The 19,334-nt window shown below is 43.7% G+C and overlaps 1 long non-coding RNA gene across 1 annotated transcript; it reads left to right on the forward strand.

Moving 5' to 3' along the window:
* Positions 1 to 2,864: 2,864 nt before the first annotated feature.
* On the forward strand, positions 2,865 to 4,583 carry LOC138669781 (uncharacterized). Its single transcript, XR_011319227.1, has 4 exons — positions 2,865 to 3,282; positions 3,374 to 3,445; positions 3,564 to 4,183; positions 4,303 to 4,583. It is a non-coding gene; the product is annotated as an uncharacterized lncRNA (long non-coding RNA).
* Positions 4,584 to 19,334: the final 14,751 nt, after the last annotated feature.

The raw sequence follows: 19,334 nt of genomic DNA on the forward strand, positions 1-19,334 counted from the left end.
TCTAGAGAACACCGCTGCGTATTTCTCGCAAGTCACACTGTTGATCCGTGTGTAATCCGTATTTTTCTCGCCCCCATAGACTTTTATTGGCGTATTTTTTGTGCAATACGGTGACAAACGCAGCATGCTGCGATTTTCTACGGCCGTAGAAGACCGTATAATATGGATCAGTAAAATACGGCTGATAGGAGCTGGGTCATAGAGAATCATTTTACCGTGTGCAATCCGTATTTTCTGCACCTCTCTTACGTCCGTAAAACATGGTAGTGTGACACCGGCCTTAGGCTGCATGTTTTCTTCTTATCATAGTCTGCCTAGTTTTGGAGTGCCCTTTTTCCAATGTTCTGCTCACGTCTTCTCCACAAGGTTTGGGGCGTGTATGGCAGACTGGTATCAATGGTTCCCTATTTGGTCTATATTTATTAGATTGAAGTCCATAGATCTACAGGTTGCAGACTTTTACCAGCATGGTTACGTCTATATTATTGTGGTGTTTTAATAGTGATTCTCTTGCGTATTCAATGCGAGGATGTGGCATCAGAAACTTTCTCATGCTACAGTTCATTTGAGTTCATGCCGCCAGGGGGCAGAGCTTCGGTGACATCACTGAAGCTCCGTTCCCTGCATTCCATTCATTCCCCAGTCTTTTAGAGCCGGGAGCAGCCGCATTAGCAGCGCTCCCAGTTGTAAATGTATTTAGCCCCTTCAGATGAATTTACATCATGGAACATGACTGTATGGCGGACAGGTAAGGCCTCTTTCACACTTCAGTCTTTCGGCGTCAGTCAAAAACCGCCATTTTCGTGAAATGGCGGATCCGACATTTTTTTTTGGCGGATCCGCTATTTTCCCATTGACTTGCATTAGAGACGGATTGTGGCGGATGGCCGTCCGTTCCATCCGCCATGCGACGGATCCGTCGATATTTGGCGGACGTTGTCTAGATATTGACGAACTTTGTAACGTTTTTTGGCGCCGCCGAAAAGGCGGACCGCGGCGGATCCGTCGTGTCCGCCTTTTTTTAGAATGGGCGCCTATGGGCGACGGATCCGTCGCGATCCGCTTTTTGGCGGATCCGTCGCCTCAATCCGCTTTTTTTGATTGAGCATGCTCCAAAAAGTGGATACTTTGCCCAGACAACCCAAAAACTATATAAAGAGGACAGGTCATTCCCAAATGTACCAGCCAGCAAGACAGACCCTTCAATGCAAGAGAGACCCAGCCAGACCCTGCCAGCAAGACCTTGCCAGCCAGCCAGAGAGGCCCTGCCAGCTAGCCAGAGAGGCCCTGCCAGCCAGAGAGGCCCTGCCAGCCAGAGACACACTGCCAGACCCTGCAAGCAAGACCTTGCCAGCCAGGCCCTGCCAGCCAGCCAGAGAGGCCCTGCCAGCCAGCCAGAGAGGCCGTGCCAGCCAGACCCTGCCTGAGACAGCCATGTGAGTACTGACATCCAGCGTGCATATGTGTGTGTGTGTGTGTGTGTGTGTGTGTGTGTGCGCATTTGTGTATGACGTACTGAGTACAGCAAGAGCTTTTAAAACCTGAATCCAACCTGAGGCCTGCCGTCGTCCTGCAACAGCCAGTGCCCTGCTACAGTCCAGATCCACCCCGAGGCCTGCCACTGTGAATATATCAAGCTCCAGCTGGAGGACTGATGGCCGTGTGTGTGTGTATTTTTGTACTGCTGTGTGATTTTGTATGTATGTGTTCATGTGCCTGCACCTTATTATGCCTTCGTCAATATTACGCCTGTTCATGTGTTATGCTTGCGTTATGACTCTGCTTGCAGGTATGTTTGTGTGCATCTTGTTGGTTGCATGTGCATTTGTCAATGCCATATTGGTTAATGTTGATTTTTGATGTATTTACTAAAGGTACCGTCACACGCTGCAGCGATACCGACAACGATCCGGATCGCTGCAGCGTCGCTGTTTGGTTGCTGGAGAGCTGTCACACAGACAGCTCTCCAGCGACCAATGATGCCGGTAACCAGAGTAAACATCGGGTTACTAACTGCAGAGCCGCGCTTAGTAACCCGATGTTTACCCTGGTTACCAGTGTAAAAGTAAAAAAAAAAAGGTAAATTCCGCTGTCTGTCCCCGTGCTGTGCTTCTCTGCATTGTGAGCGCCAGCCAGCCGTAAAGCAGAGCACAGCGGTGACGTCACCACTCTGCTTTCCGGCCGCTGTGCTTACACAGGGCAGAGAAGCAGAGTGCCGAGGGACAGACAGAAGGTGGCTGTGTGTGTGTGCGTGCGTGCGTGTGCCTGCCTGCCCTGTTTATATGTTTTTCATACTATGCTGGTATTTTGAATAGCTGTGGTGTAAAATTTGTTTTGTGTGTGTGTATAAATGATGTGTGATGTGTTCTGCATCTTTGTTGTTTTCCATAATGTACTTGTATTTCAAATAAAGAGCAGTGTAGCTCCTACTGTACCCTAAAAAAAAGAAAATTTAAAAAAATATAGTAATAAAAATTTCACAAAACTGTCAGTAGTCTCATTTCAAGATAAATGTAATATTGGGTAAACATGCAGTAAAGGTTATATATACAAATGTGTAATGCAAATCTTTGCTATAGAATATGTTATCTGGTTTTAGAAAATACAAACTGTAGGGTAATCATAATTAACAATTTTGGGGATTGGTATTTTAATTTCGAATGAGGAACATTTTTTATAAGGTTAAACTTTGTTTAGGTGGGTTTTACCAGCATGCGCATTGCGCATATCAAGTTCTAAGTAGTTTTGGTGTTGTTTTAAAGGGATTTTTTGGGTTTTTTTTTTGTGGGGAAACAGGAGGTAGAGGGTTTGGCAGCTTGTGCATCAAGTTTGACGGTAGAATTTTTTTTTTCTTTTGTGGTGGGGGAAATCAAAAATAAGTTGGTACTGTAGTAGGTACTGACCCAAGACGTACACAAGCAGGCTCCCCATTTTTTTTTAAAAGTTGTAAGTGTAAAGTCCCTACAGCTGCATCTATCCTTTTGTATAGTAGCTTAGAACTCTCTTTATGCTTGCAGATTCTAGGGACCAAGAGGACCCAAGCAAGGGACCGACCGACCCAAGCTATACGCAAGCCCCAAGTTTTGGAAACAGATGTAAGTGTAAAGTCCTGAAAGCTGCATCTATCTATCTATCCTTTTGTATAGTAGCTTAGAACTCCCTTTATGCTTACAGATTCTAGGGACCAAGAGGACCCAAGCAAGGGACCGACCAACCCAAGATAGACGCAAGATCATAATGTCTTCTTCTGAGAGCCCCCCAGCACATCATCAGCAAACTGAGGTGTTAATTTTTTTTCTTCATAAATTTTTTATTTTGGTGCAACAATGGCAATTGTATTTTAAGCCTTTATGTGTTTATTCTGTATTCACAGGAATATGAAGCAGAGGGGCTAACAGAAGGAGACGGACAGGGTGGAGAAATACAAGGAGCGGGAGCGCATAGTGTAAGTTTTGAACAGACCGATCCTCACATACAATGCACTACACCCAACACAAACATTCAGCACAGCACACAATACATATGCCTCGATCAAAGAACATTATTAATTTTATTTAAATTAGTCTTCACAATCCGGGGCTCGACGTAGAGTTCCTCAAAGCACCTCCCATAGTCGTCGGAATGATAATCGCGGCGGTCGCCGAAGAGTAAGTTCCTTTTTGGTTTGGTGTTTAGTAAAATGTAAAATTCATGTGTTGTAATCTTTCCCTTTTTATTCTTATCTTTTTGTTAGGCTTCACAGCGTGCTCCCGAACAAGATGATGAAGAGGAGGGCATCGATGTGAACACCCTCATCGAAGCAGTACAAAGTCGGGAGCCGCTGTGGAACATGTCGGACCGCCGCCATGCTGACCAGTTAATCACCCGACGGCTATGGGAGGAAGTGTGCAGTGCTGTTATGGATAACTGGGAGGAACTCGATGCTGGGGCCCAGGATCTAGCGCGTAAGTATTCACACTTCATAACCTTATGTTAGGCATGATTTAATGTGGTGTATAGTAACCAATTTTTCCTTTCTCTTTCCAGGTAACAGGATTATCGTGCGGTGGCGGTCACTCAGGGATCGCTTCAAGAGGGAGTTTAATAAGGAGATGCAGGCCCCGAGTGGATCTAGAGGACGCAGGAGCAGATACAAACATGCCAGAGCCCTGTCGTTCCTCCGGTCGACGCTGCTGAGCAGAAGGTAAATATTCAACACCACATATTTTCAGTCAAACTGTAAAAATGTGTAACCTTCAATTTTTTTTGCAGCAAGGGCAATTGTAATATCCAGATACAAATTTTTTTTTTCTTCTTTAACAGCACTTTCTGCAGCACTCGGGAGCCTGCATCAGAGTTGCACCCCTCTGGAGCGATCCCTCAAGAGTCCGCCACCGGGGACCACGTCGACCCCTCTGTTTCTGCACCTCCCCTTTCGTTTGATCCCTCAGCCTCATCCACCAGCGCTGGAGCAGCAGGGCGGACTTCGTCACTTGAAGCTGCAGGTGATGAGTTAGAGTTCCCTTTACCCCACCCCTCTGCCACTGCCGCAACATCTAGACCAACTTTGTGGTCAGGACGGCAGCGCCAGAGAGGTCAGGAAAGGAGCTATGCGCCTGACTTTTTGCAGCTGAATGCATCCTTTCACAGTGCCATCAAGCTTTTGAGTGAGCAAACGTCTGCTGGGTACAATATGCTTAACAAAAGCATACTTGAACTCAGCAGTCGTCTTGATAGGATGCAATCAGATGCAAATCAGTCACCAAGGCACTGTTTTTTTCAGTCGGTCCTCAGGCACATGGAAAATCTAACTCCTGACCTGCAGATGCATGTGATGCAAGGCTGCCACACTGCTCTAGCGCAGGCGATGTCCCATGCCCCTCCACCTACCCTTCATGTGTCAACACCTTTCCCCTCTCAATCCACCGTCTATCCTCCCGTCCGTCCTCCTCCTGTCCGTCCTCCTCCCGTCCATTCTACTCCTTCGTCATTTGTTCCTTCCCCCCTTAGTCTTTCCCAGTTTTTACCGTCCCCCTTCCATTCTTCCCCTTTAACTTCTCCGTTCCCAATCCCACCAACACCTTCATACCTCCCACACACCACATCTGCACCTCAACTCTCTACACAACCTCATGTTTTCACCACCCATTCTACTTCTGTTCCTCCCCGTGATGTCCTGTCCCCCACTCTCGACGTGGTCCGCCCTGTCAGCCCCTCCGCTACTATCTCCACCCCAAACTATGAGAATCTGTAAATAAATAAACAGTTTTTTGGTTTAAAAACAATTTTATTGTCTTTCTCTTTTTTTTTTTGTAAAGTTTTTAAATCACCAAGGTTATGGCAATAGTAACAATAACAGTGTTTAAAGGGTACCGTTGCAAAACATACAATGCTGCATTAAAGTACAAAGATTTTGTAAGCAAACAAAAAATGGTATTTTTACAAGTGTAAAAAGAAAAATTTTTTTACACCATTTCATACTGCCAGTCAACTGATCCTGCAGGAGACATGAAGTAGTCTGCAAAACTGTCCCGCATTCTGGAGACTGCTACTGGACTGCGAAAAGTGGGGTTTTGGTAATCCCGTAAGGTGCTTTCAGAAACATTATCCTCCAGGGAAACTTGTTCTTTTGATAAAACAAAATTGTGCAGGACAACGCACGCTTTGACCACATCATCGACAGTTTCAGTCTGCAGTTCAATTGCAGTTAGCAGGACTCTCCATTTGGCAGTTAAGATGCCAAAAGCACATTCCACTACTCTTCGTGCTCTGGTTAAGCGGTAATTGTAAATTTTTTTCCTCTGGGTCAGTCCACTACTTCCAAAGGGTTTCAGCAAGTGTGGGGAAAGCTGGAAGGCATCATCTCCAACACAAACAAATGGTAATGGTGGACTAGTGGTTCCAGGGAGAGGTCTAGGGGGCGGAAAATCAAATGTCTCTCCATATAAACGGCGCCCCATTGGTGAATTTTTAAAGATTTGTGAATCATTTGCGCGTCCATACGCACCGATATCAACAGCGATGAACTTGCATTGTGCATCGGCTATGGCCATCAACACAATAGAGAAGTACTTCTTATAGTTATAAAACTGTGATCCAGAGCCTGAAGGTTTGACGATCCGTATGTGCTTTCCATCAACTGCTCCAACACAATTTGGAAACTGGCAAATTTGATGAAAATTTTGGGCGATCTCCAGCCTCCTCTCCTGTGATGGCTCTGGGATGTATTCCACTTGTAGGCACTCCCACAATGCCCGGCAGGTATCTCTGATGATCCCCGAGATGGTGGATATCCCAAGTCGATACTGAAAATGGAGGGATGAGAACGACTCTCCAGTTGCAAGGAATCTGTTAACAAAACGAAAAGACAATAATTAATAAAAAAATTCAAAAAACAACATTACAGTTATAAGTCTGATGAATGAGAATCATTTAAAAATAAAAAATTACTTACCGAATAGTCACCATGAGACGCTCTGCTGGTGATATTGAGAATCGCATCTGGGTGTCTCGTCTACGTATACAGTCTTCCACATAGCCCAATAAAAACTCGAAATTTTCAGCTCTCATCCTCACATAATTGAAGAACTTTTGAGGGTTTTCCCTTAGTTCCATGTAAAGCGTGGAATAAACACCACGGGTCATACGTTGTGCTGTGATGGGATGGATCCACAGCCTTCTCTTCCGCCGCTGCCGTAGGATGCGCAGTCTTTGTTCCTCCCTCTCTCGAACGCTGACTGCCAACTGATTTGCCTCAAAAGTAAAATCCGCATAGATCTTTGCAATGTTCGCCAGGACTCCTTCCATTTCTGCCACTTTCTCTACAACCTTTCAAAGATGTGGTGTAAATACACGCTATATATAGTTTTGCAGTAGTATCCAGTAGCCAATCACATTGAAATCCTCCCCTTTTAAAAAACGGATCCGTCAAAAAACGGTTACAACGGATGTAAAAACGGTCGCAACGGTTCTAACGGATCCGTTTTTTAAACGGATCGGGGCAGCTGATCCGTCAAAAAAACGGATCCGTTAGAACCCTTTTTCCACCAAATTTGACGGATCCGTCGATCCGCCACGATGTCGGACCTAACTGACGCCACACAACTGAAGTGTGAAAGAACTCTAAGAGATATTGTTGCTTTTTTTCAGAAGACAGAGAGCTTCGCTTTGGATTGTGCCTACAATAAAGATTTTAAAAACCTGTGTGTTTCTTTCTTTCATTAAAATACTTTATTCTTAATGTGTATTTTTAACCCTTTCTGACTAGTGGCTTAATAATGGATAGGTGTCTTATTGACATCTCTACATTATTAACCAGGCTTAATGTCACCTTACAATAGTAAGGTGTCATTAACCCCTTGTTACCCCATATGCCAATGCCACAGGGCAGTGGGAAGAGAGAGGTTAAGTGGCAGAATAGGCGCTTCTTACAGATGTGCCTTTTCTGGGGTGGCTGGGGGAAGATGTTTTTAGCCGGGGTGGGGGAGGGGGCAATAACCATGGTCCCTCTCTTGCCTATTAATATCGGCCCTCAGTCACTGGCTTTCCCTCTGGCAGAGAAAATTGCGCGCGAGCCGATGCCAGTTTTTTCCGTGAATTAACCCTTTATTTTAACACCTACAGCCCCCAAATTTTACACACAAACACTTCTAACATTACTAGTGAGGAATATGTAAAAATCTAACATATATGAAATGGTTTACTGCATGTAATACATGTCTCATACCCTGTCGGGTTCGGTAAGGATTTAGGAAAAGCCGGCAATTGAATTACCGGCTGTTATGCTATCTAGCTCTGTATTAAATATAAATCTACTATATAAAGCTGAATGTGTGTGTGTGTGTGTGTATGTGTGTGTGTATGTCCGGGACTGGCATCTGCACCGTCGCAGCTACAGCCACAAAATTTTGCACAGTCACACGTCTGGACCCTGAGAGCGTCATAGGCTACGTTGTGAGGTGAAATTTTAACCCCGCGCTTTCCAATTCACCAAACAATTTTGCCCCTATCTACATAATGGGGAAAAAAGTGAAAGGAAAAGTGTTGGAGGCGTCGCAGCTACAGCCACAAAATTTTGCACAGTCACACGTCTGGACCCTGAGAGCGTCATAGGCTACGTTGTGAGGTGAAATTTTAACCCCGCGCTTTCCAATTCACCAAACCATTTTTCCCTTATCTACATAATGGGGAAAAAGTGAAATGAAAAGTAACATAGTAACATAGTTAGTAAGGCCGAAAAAAGACATTTGTCCATCCAGTTCAGCCTATATTCCATTATAATAAATACCCAGATCTACGTCCTTCTACAGAACCTAATAATTGTATGATACAATATTGTTCTGCTCCAGGAAGACATCCAGGCCTCTCTTGAACCCCTCGACTGAGTTCGCCATCACCACCTCCTCAGGCAAGCAATTCCAGATTCTCACTGCCCTAACAGTAAAGAATCCTCTTCTATGTTGGTGGAAAAACCTTCTCTCCTCCAGACGCAAAGAATGCCCTCTTGTGCCCGTCACCTTCCTTGGTATAAACAGATCCTCAGCGAGATATTTGTATTGTCCTCTTATATACTTATACATGGTTATTAGATCGCCCCTCAGTCGTCTTTTTTCTAGACTAAATAATCCTAATTTCGCTAATCTATCTGGGTATTGTAGTTCTCCCATCCCCTTTATTAATTTTGTTGCCCTCCTTTGTACTCTCTCTAGTTCCATTATATCCTTCCTGAGCACCGGTGCCCAAAACTGGACACAGTACTCCATGTGCGGTCTAACTAGGGATTTGTACAGAGGCAGTATAATGCTCTCATCATGTGTATCCAGACCTCTTTTAATGCACCCCATGATCCTGTTTGCCTTGGCAGCTGCTGCCTGGCACTGGCTGCTCCAGGTAAGTTTATCATTAACTAGGATCCCCAAGTCCTTCTCCCTGTCAGATTTACCCAGTGGTTTCCCGTTCAGTGTGTAATGGTGATATTGATTCCCTCTTCCCATGTGTATAACCTTACATTTATCATTGTTAAACCTCATCTGCCACCTTTCAGCCCAAGTTTCCAACTTATCCAGATCCATCTGTAGCAGAATACTATCTTCTCTTGTATTAACTGCTTTACATAGTTTTGTATCATCTGCAAATATCGATATTTTACTGTGTAAACCTGTTGGAGTGTTGGAGGCGTCGCAGCTACAGCCACAAAATTTTGCACAGTCACACGTCTGGACCCTGAGAGCATCATAGGCTATGTTGTGAGGTGAAATTTTAACTCCGCGCTTTCCAATTCACCAAACAATTTTGCCCCTATCTACATAATGGGGAAAAGTGAAAGGAAAAGTGTAGGAGGCAAATTGACAGCTGCCAGATGTGAACAAGGGGGACTTAAAGAATGAGAGCGATGGCGCCAAAGAGTATATACCGTACAGTTGCTAAGGTGGGGCCCCGACATGAGATACTCACCACACATGGGGATATGAACACACACACAAAATGCGCCACACACTACCACGTGCTTGAACACATATACCACCCTCAGCACACATTTCACCACACATACACTAACCTCGCCACATAAAAGTCGAAACACAAAAGTCGCCGCTCAAAACTCACCACGCGCAAAACTCGCCACATGCAAAAACTAGGCTCACGCAAAACGCGCCACAAGTGCAAAACTCACCTCATGGAAAACTCGCCACACGCAAAACTTGCACACGAGGAAAAATTGCCACATGCACATAATTTGCAACACATGCAAAAGTTGCCTCACCCTAAAACTCAAAAGGCACCAGACATAAAACTCACCACGCGCAAAACTCGCCATGCGCAAAACTTGCTGCACACAACTTGCTACCCTAACCTGTCACATGCAACTCGACACACAAAAAGTTGCTACACGCATGTTGCCACACAAAACTCATCTCACAAAAGTCGCTACATGCATGTCGCCACACACAACACAACACACACAACTTAACAAACGAAACTCGCCCTAAAACACACACAAGTCTGGTATTAGCCTTCAAAAATAAAAATCTGATTAATAAGCAGACAAACTACGAGAGCAACAAATGTACCATATAGGAAATACGGCAGCTGTCAGTCACATGACCTGTCTATTATGTGTATGTGTGAGCTAATATACAGTTAGGGCCAGAAATATTTGGACAGTGACACAAGTTTTGTTATTTTAGCGGTTTACAAAAACATGTTCAGAAATACAATTATATATATAATATGGGCTGAAAGTGCACACTCCCAGCTGCAATATGATAGTTTCCACATCCAAATCGGAGAAAGGGTTTAGGAATCATAGCTCTGTAATGCATAGCGTCCTCTTTTTCAAGGGACCAAAAGTAATTGGACAATGGACTCTAAGGGCTGCAATTAACTCTGAAGGTGTCTCCCTCGTTAACCTGTAATCAATGAAGTAGTTAAAAGGTCAGGGGTGGATTCCAGGTGTGTAGTTTTGCATTTGGAAGCTGTTGCTGTGAGCAGACAACATGCGGTCAAAGGAACTCTCAATTGAGGTGAAGCAGAACATCCTGAGGCTGAAAAAAAAGAAAAAATCCATCAGAGAGATAGCAGACATGCTTGGAGTAACAAAATCAACAGTTGGGTACATTCTGAGAAAAAAGGAATTGACTGGTGAGCTTGGGAACTCAAAAAGGCCTGGGCGTCCACGGATGACAACAGTGGTGGATGATCGCCGCATACTTAATTTACTTAATTTGGTGAAGAAGAACCCGTTCACAACATCAACTGAAGTCCAGAACACTCTCAGTGAAGTAGGTGTATCTGTCTCTAAGTCAACAGTAAAGAGAAGACTCCATGACAGTAAATACAAAGGGTTCACATCTAGATGCAAACCATTCATCAATACCAAAAATAGACAGGCCAGAGTTAAATTTGCAGAAAAACACCTCAAGAAGCTAGCTCAGTTCTGGAAAAGTATTCTATGGACAGATGAGACAAAGATCAACCTGTACCAGAATGATGGGAAGAAAAAAGTTTGGAGAAGAAAGGAAACGGCACATGATCCAAGGCACACCACATCCTCTGTAAAACATGGTGGAGGCAACGTGATGGCATGGGCATGCATGGCTTTCAATGGCACTGGGTCACTTGTGTTTATTGATGACATAAGAGCAGACAAGAGTAGCCGGATGAATTCTGAAGTGTACCGGGATATACTTTCAGCCCAGATTCAGCCAAATGCTGCAAAGTTGATTGGACGGCGCTTCATAGTACAGATGGACAATGACCCCAAGCATACAGCCAAAGCTACCCAGGAGTTCATGAGTGCCAAAAAGTGGAACATTCTGCAATGGCCAAGTCAATCTCCAGATCTAAACCCAATTGAGCATGCATTTCACTTGCTCAAATCCAGACTTAAGACGGAAAGACCCACAAACAAGCAAGACCTGAAGGCTGCGGCTGTAAAGGCCTGGCAAAGCATTAAGAAGGAGGAAACCCAGCGTTTGGTGATGTCCATGGGTTCCAGACTTAAGGCAGTGATTGCCTCCAAAGGATTTGCAACAAAATATTGAAAATAAAAATATTTTGTTTGGGTTATGTTTATTTGTCCAATTACTTTTGACCTCCTAAAATGTGGAGTGTTTGTAAAGAAATGTGTACAATTCCTACATTTTCTATCAGATATTTTTGTTCAACCCTTCAAATTAAACGTTACAATTTGCACTTGAATTCTGTTGTAGAGGTTTCATTTCAAATCCAATGTGGTGGCATGCAGAGCCCAACTCGCGAAAATTGTGTCACTGTCCAAATATTTCTGGCCCTAACTGTATACTGCCAGGGGGGAGGGCTTCCTGTTGGCTGGGGATCAGGCTGCCAATTTATCTTACAAATACTGAGGTAAAAATACTGAGCAAATAACGTGTGAACGAGGTCTAACACAGGAGATCACACAGGTATATACTATATACAGGGGAGATGACACACAGATATATACTATATACAGGAGAGATGACACACAGGTATATACTATATAGAGGAGGAGATGACATACAGGTACATACTATATACAGGAGGAGATGACATACAGGTATATACTATATACAGGAGGAGATGACACACAGGTATATACTATATACAGGAGCAGATTACCTACAGGTATATACTATATACAGGAGGAGATGAAATACAGGTATATGCTATATATAGAAGATGACATACAGGTATATACTATATACAGGAGGAGATGACACACAGATATATACTATATACAGGGGAGATGACGCACAGGTATATACTATATACAGAAGGAGATGACATACTGGTATATACTATATATAGAAGGAGATGACATACAGGTATATGCTATATATAGGAGGAGATGACATACAGGTATATACTATATATAGGAGGAGATGACATACAGGTATATACTATATATAGGAGGAGATGACATACAGGTATTTACTATATACAGGGGAGATGACACACAGCAGGTATATATTATATACAGGGGAGATGACAAACATGTATATACTGAGGTGAAAATGAGAGGTGTGAGGTGAAAATGAAAAGGTGTGAGTGCAAAATGAGAGGAGTGAGGGAAAATAGTGTAGTGATCGGAAAATGACAGATGTGAGGTCGAAATGACAAGTGTTAGGCGGGAATGAGAGGAGTGAGGGAGAAAATGAGAGGTGTGAGGGAGAAAATGAGAGATGTGAGGGGGAAAATTAAAGATGTGATTGGGAAAATGAGAGGCGTGATGGGAAAATAAGAGAAGTGACGTGCTATAACTAACCACAGATATTTACTATGCCCAGGCAACGCCGGGCTCTTCAGCTAGTCTAATATATAAAGCTGAAGGTGTGTGTGTGTGTATGTCCGGGATTGGCATCTGCACTGGCGCAGCTACAGCCACAAAAACTTTGCACAGTCACACATCTGGACCCCGAGAGCGTCATAGGCTATGTTGTGAGGCGAAATTTTAACTCCACGTTTTGCAATTCATCAAACAATTTTGCCCCTATCTACATAATAAGAAAAAGTGAAAGGAAAAGTGTTGGAGGCAAATTGACAGCTGCCAGATGTGAACAAGGGGGACTTAAAGAGTGAGAGCGATGGTGCCAAAGAGTATATACCGTACAGTTGCTGAGGTGGGGCCCCGACATGGGATACTCACCACACACGGGGATATGAACACACAGACAAAATGCGCCACACACTACCACGTGCTTGAACACATATCACCCTCAGCACACATTTCACCACACATACACCAACCTCGCCACATAAAAGTCGAAACACAAAAGTCACCACTCAAAATTCGCCACGCACAAACTTCGCCACATGCAAAACTAGGCTCACGCAAAACTCGCCACACGTGCAAAACTCACCTCATGGAAAACTCACCACACGCAAAACTTGCCAAAAAATTACCATATGCACAAAAGTTGCAACACATGCAAAAGTTGCCTCACACAAAACTTGCACATACTCAAAACGCACCACACATAAAACGTGCCACGCGCAAAATTCACCATGCGCAAAACATGCTGCACATAACATTTCCCATATGTCTAATTTATATCGTCATCAATTTTTATACACAATTTTTTTTATTAGTAAGTTAGAAGGGTTCAAAGTTGACCAGCAATTTCTCATTTTTCCAACAAAATTTTCAAAATCACTTTTTTAGGGACCGCATCCCATTTTAAGTGACTTTGGGGGGCCTATATGGCAGAAAATACCCAAAAATGACACTATTCTAAAAACTAGACCCTCAAAGTGCTCAAAACCACATTCAAGAAGTTTATTAACCCTTCAGGTGCTTCACAGGAATTAATGGAATGTGGAAGGAAAAAATGAACATTTTACTTTTTTTCACAAAGTTTACTTTAGCCATAAATTTTTTACTTTCACAAAGCTAACAGGAGAAAGTGAACCATAAAATTTGTTGTGCAATTTCTCCTGTGTATGCTGATACTTCATATGTGGGGGAAAACTACTATTTGGGCATACTGCAAGGCTCGAAAGGGAAGCAGCACCATTTGACTTTTTGAACGCAAAAATGGCTGGAATCGAGAGCTGACACCATGTTGTTTTTGGAGAGCCCCTGTTGTACCTAAGCAGTGGAAACTCCCCATACATGACCCCATTTTGAAAACTACACCCCTTAAGGATTTTATACAGGGGAATAGTGAGGATTTTTAACCCAAAAGTACTACATAGAATTTGATAACATTAGATTGTCATATTGAATATGTCATTATTAGTGTTGAGTTCAAGTGTTCGCTACTCAAGTTTGCATTGGGTGCTCGGGTATGCAACGAGTATCGCGAGTGCTCAAGCGACATGCTCGAGTCCCCGCCCCGCATTTTGCCCATGTAAAGCAGGCAATCCTCGCATGTTTTATGGCTGTTTAACAGCAGCAAAACATTTGTGACGTAAATTCGAGCATATTACTCGAACACGCGTGATACTGGATGCATACTCGAGAACCCCGATGCAAACACTTGTGCTCAACACTAGTATCTAATAAATAAAGCGGTGTGTGTGTGTGTGTGTGTGTGTGTATGTATGTCCGGGATTGGCATCTGTACCGTCGCAGATACAGCCACCAAATTTTGCACAGTCACACGTCTGGACCCGAGAGCATCATAGGCTATGTTGTGAGGCAAAATTTTAACCCCGCACTTTCCAATTCACCAAACAATTTTGCCCCTATCTACATAATGGGGAAAAAGTGAAAGGAAAAGTGTTGAAGGAAAATTGACAGCTGCCAGATGTGAACAAGGGGGACTTAAAGAATGAGAGCGATGGCGCCAAAGAGTATATACCGTACAGTTGCTAAGGTGGGGCTCCGACATGGGATACTCACCATACACGGGGATATGAACACACACACAAAATGCGCCACACACTACCACGTGCTTGAACACATATACCACCCTCAGCACACATTTCACCACACATACACCAACCTCGCCACATAAAAGTCGAAACACAAAAGTTACCGCTCAAAACTCGCCACGCGCAAAATTCACCACATGCAAAACTAGGTTCATGCAAAACTAGCCACACGTGCAAAACTCACCTCATGGAAAACTCGCCACACGCAAAACTTGCACACATGGTAAAATTGCCACATGCACAAAAGTTGCAACACATGCAAAAGTTGCCTCGCACAAAACTTGCACATACTCAAAAGGCACCACACATAAAACTCGCCATGTGCAAAACTTGCTCCACACAACTTGCTACACTAACCTGTCACATGCAACTCAACACACAAAAAGTTGCTACACGCATGTCACCACACAAAACTCATCTCACAAAAGTCGCTACATGCATGTCGCCACACGCAACTCAACACACACAACTTGACACATGAAACTCGCCCTAAAACACACACAAGTCTGGTATTATCCTTCAAAAATAAAAATCTGATTAATAACACTGGTCAACGCAATTTTTCTGGCAAAAGGTTTTAAAACATATTTTAAGACAATTTTGGTTGCCGATTATGAATATGAACTCCATTTTTGGATATCACATCAGGATTTCGAGATATTTTCAATTTTTGATGAAAAATACTCCTAATGTATTATGATAAAAACACATGATTTTCGGTACTACATTTTGTATATTTTTAATCAAGGAATAACAAAGATTACAAAGTCTATGTACAGCAAATCAAATATACTTACAGAATTAAACTACAAAATATAAAAACACATACCGTATATACTCGAGTATAAGCTGAGATTTTCAGCCCAAAATTTTGGGCTGAAAGTGCCCTTCTCGGCTTATACTCAAGTCACGGTAGCGGTGGGGTTGGCAGGTGAGGGGGAGAGGGCGCTGAGGCATACTTACCTAGTCCTGGCACTCCTGACGCTCCCTCTGCCCGTCCCACTGTCTCCGGGTGCCGCAGCTCTTCCTGTCAGCGGTCACGTGGGACCGCTCATTAGAGAAATGAATACGCGGCTCCACCTCCCATAGGGGTGGAGCCACATATTCATTTCTCTAATCAGCGGTGCCGGTGACCGCTGATAGAGGAAGAGGCTGCGGCACCGAAGACCGTGTGACAGGCAGAGGGAGCGTCAGGAGCACCAGGACCAGGTAAGTATTTTATATTCACCTGTCCCCGTTCCAGCCGCCGGGCGCCGCTCCATGTCCCCGGCGTCGCTCCGCTCTGACTGTTCAGGTGAGAGGGCGCGATGACGCATATAGTGTGCGCGGCGCCCTCTGCCTGATCAGTCAGTGCGGAGCGACGCCGGGACCGGACGCTGGGAGCTGCAAGCAAGAAAGGTGAGTATGGCATTTTTTTTTATTGCAGCAGCAGCAGCAATGGCAGAGCTTTCTATGGCACAGCTATGGGGTAATACTGAACGGCGCAGAGCACTATATGGCACAGCTATGGGGCAATACCGAACGGCGCAGAGCACTATATGGCAGCTATGGGGCAATACTTAACGGCGCAGAGCACTATATGGCACAGCTTTGGGGCAATAATGAACGGTGCAGAGCACTATAAGGCACAGCTATGGGGCAATAATGAACGGTGCAGAGCACTATATGGCACAGCTATGGGGCAATACTGAACGGCGCAGAGCACTATATGGCAGCTATGGGGCAATACTGAACGATGCAGAGCACTATATGGCACAGCTATGGGGCAATAATGAACGGCGCAGAGCACTATATGGCACGGCTATGGGGCAATAATGAACGGTGCAGAGCACTATATGGCATGGCTATGGGGCAATAATGAACGGTGCAGAGCACTATATGGCACAGCTATGGGGCAATAATGAACAGTGCAGAGCACTATATGGCATAGCTATGGGGCAATAATGAACGGCGCAGAGCACTATATGGCATAGCTATGGGACAATAATGAATGGTGCAGAGCACTATATGGCACAGCTATGGGGCAATAATGAACAGTGCAGAGCACTATATCGCACATCTATGGGGCAATAATGAATGGCGCAGAGCACTATATGGCACAGCTATGGGGCAGTAATAAACGGTGCAGAGCACTATATGGCACATCTATGGGGCAATAATGAACGGTGCAGAGCACTATATGGCACAGCTTTATATGGCACATCTATGGGGCAATAATGAACGGTGCAGAGCACTATATGGCACATCTATGGGGCAATGATGAACGGTGCAGAGCACTATATGGCACAGCTTTATATGGCACATCTATGGGGCAATAATGAACGGTGCAGAGCACTATATGGCAGAGCTTTCTATGGCACATCTATGGGGCAATAATGAACAGTATGGAGCATTATATATGGCACAGCTTTATATGGAGCATCTTATGGGGCAATAATGAACGGTATGGAGCATCTATTTTTATTTTTGAAATTCACCGGTAGCTGCTGCATTTCCTACCCTAAGCTTATACTCGAGTCAATAAGTTTTCCCAGTTTTTTGTGGCAAAATTAGGGGGGTCGGCTTATACTCGGGTCGGCTTATACTCGAGTATATACAGTATATATGGCACACAGATGAATGACAAATGGCAGTTATTTGAACTTTCTTTTCTTGGCTGATCTGTGATGTACAGCTTCTGGGTTGTCTCTCATCAAGCTCCAGCAATAGTCAGCCATCATATGTGAGTCCCACCGGCCTTGATACTGTTCTTTCATTGTTTTAATGTCCTGATGAAAACGCTCCCCTTGTTCCTCGCTCACATCCCCAAGGTTCTCTGGAAAAAAGTCCAAATGGCTGTGTATATAGTGAATCTTGATACTCATTCTACATCCAAGATTTCGCAGACTCATTAGTAGCTCTTCCACAGTCTCTTCATAGTTGTCTGCTTTCTTATTCCCTAGAAATTTCTGCACCACATTACAAAATGCATTCCAAGCTCTTTTTTCTTTCTCATTCATTGATGTGATAAAATTTGGGTCTCTCATAAGTGTTCTTATTTGAGGTCCATCAAATATTCGAGCCTTTTTCTTCTCTTCACTAAGACCAGGAAAAGTTGAACATATATAGTTAAAGCATTCTCCACTGTGATTGAGAGCTTTGATGAACTGCTTCATCAATCCAAGTTTTGTGTAAGGGAGGAAAGACAATGTTCTTCCTATCCACTAGAGGATCATGGATGACATTCTTATCGCCAGATGCCAAACTCTGTCGCTGAGGCCATTCAGTTTTCATCCAATGCTCTGCTGTAGCTCTACTGTCCCAGTAGCACAGAAAACAAGGGTGTTATCATAACAATTGGGAATTATGCATGTTCAAAGAAAACAAACATATTCTCACATTTATTGGGAGACTAAATTAAAACTAAATTTACCTTAGTGAACCGTATAAATCGGCACTTTTCATACACTACCTATATTTATCATGGAATTCACGAAAATGGGCTATACTTATAGCGCAAAAACGTGATGTGATAGAGAAATTATAAGATCAGATTTGAATTTTAGCACCCTCAAATTAGTCTAAAACTGTTCTTAAAGTCCATGCCAGAATTTTTTTTTTGTAGACCAGTGTAAGCAGACAAACTGCAAGAGAAACAAATGTACCATATACGGCAGCTGTCAGTCACATGACCTGTCTATTATGTGTATGTGTGAGCTAATATATATTGCCAGGGGGGAGGGCTTCCTGTTGGCTGGGGATTTATCAGGCTGCCAATTTAGCTTACAAATACTGAGGTAACAATACTCACCATATAACATGTGAACGAGGTCTAAAGCTATGTGCACACGTAACAAAAGAGGTGCAGAATTTTCTGCACAAAATCCGCAGCTCCTGGCAGAATCCGCAGCAGCGGATTTGCTGCCGTTTTTATGCGGATTTTGTGCGGTTTTTATGCGGAATTGCTGCGGATTTTCTGCGGATTTTGCCAAAGCGGATTTTAACATGGAGGGGTGCAGAAACGCTGCAGATCCGCACAAAAGAAGTGACATGCACTTCTTTGAAATCCACAGCAATTCCGCACTGATTTTTTCGCACCGTCTGCACATCTTTTTTTTTCTCATTCAACCATGCTTGAAACTGGTGAGGATATTCATTTACTTCACGTAAGTGTATAATACCACGCAAACTTTGCACTGTGTAATTTTTCTTTCCAAAAATGAGATGCACCGCAATCACTACACGTAACGTCTCGCTTTCCGAAGTGGTGTTTGCTGGGTATATTCTCTGGATTTCTTGCTGCATACCTCGAAGGTGGTGGCAGTTTACGTCGACGGGCATTGTTGCTTTCAATTTCCGCAGGTGTCAAATTCCTTCTTCGTTGACGCTGGTTATATATATGGTTATATATATCAGCTTCCCTTCTTTCTGTCACTCGGTTAATATAAACCTTGTGATATCTCTCTCTGTCCTTATCAATCTGCTCAGGTGTTCTTTGCTGA

The sequence above is a fragment of the Ranitomeya imitator genome, chromosome 3 (assembly GCF_032444005.1).
Source record: "Ranitomeya imitator isolate aRanImi1 chromosome 3, aRanImi1.pri, whole genome shotgun sequence".
Taxonomy (NCBI): domain Eukaryota; kingdom Metazoa; phylum Chordata; class Amphibia; order Anura; family Dendrobatidae; genus Ranitomeya; species Ranitomeya imitator.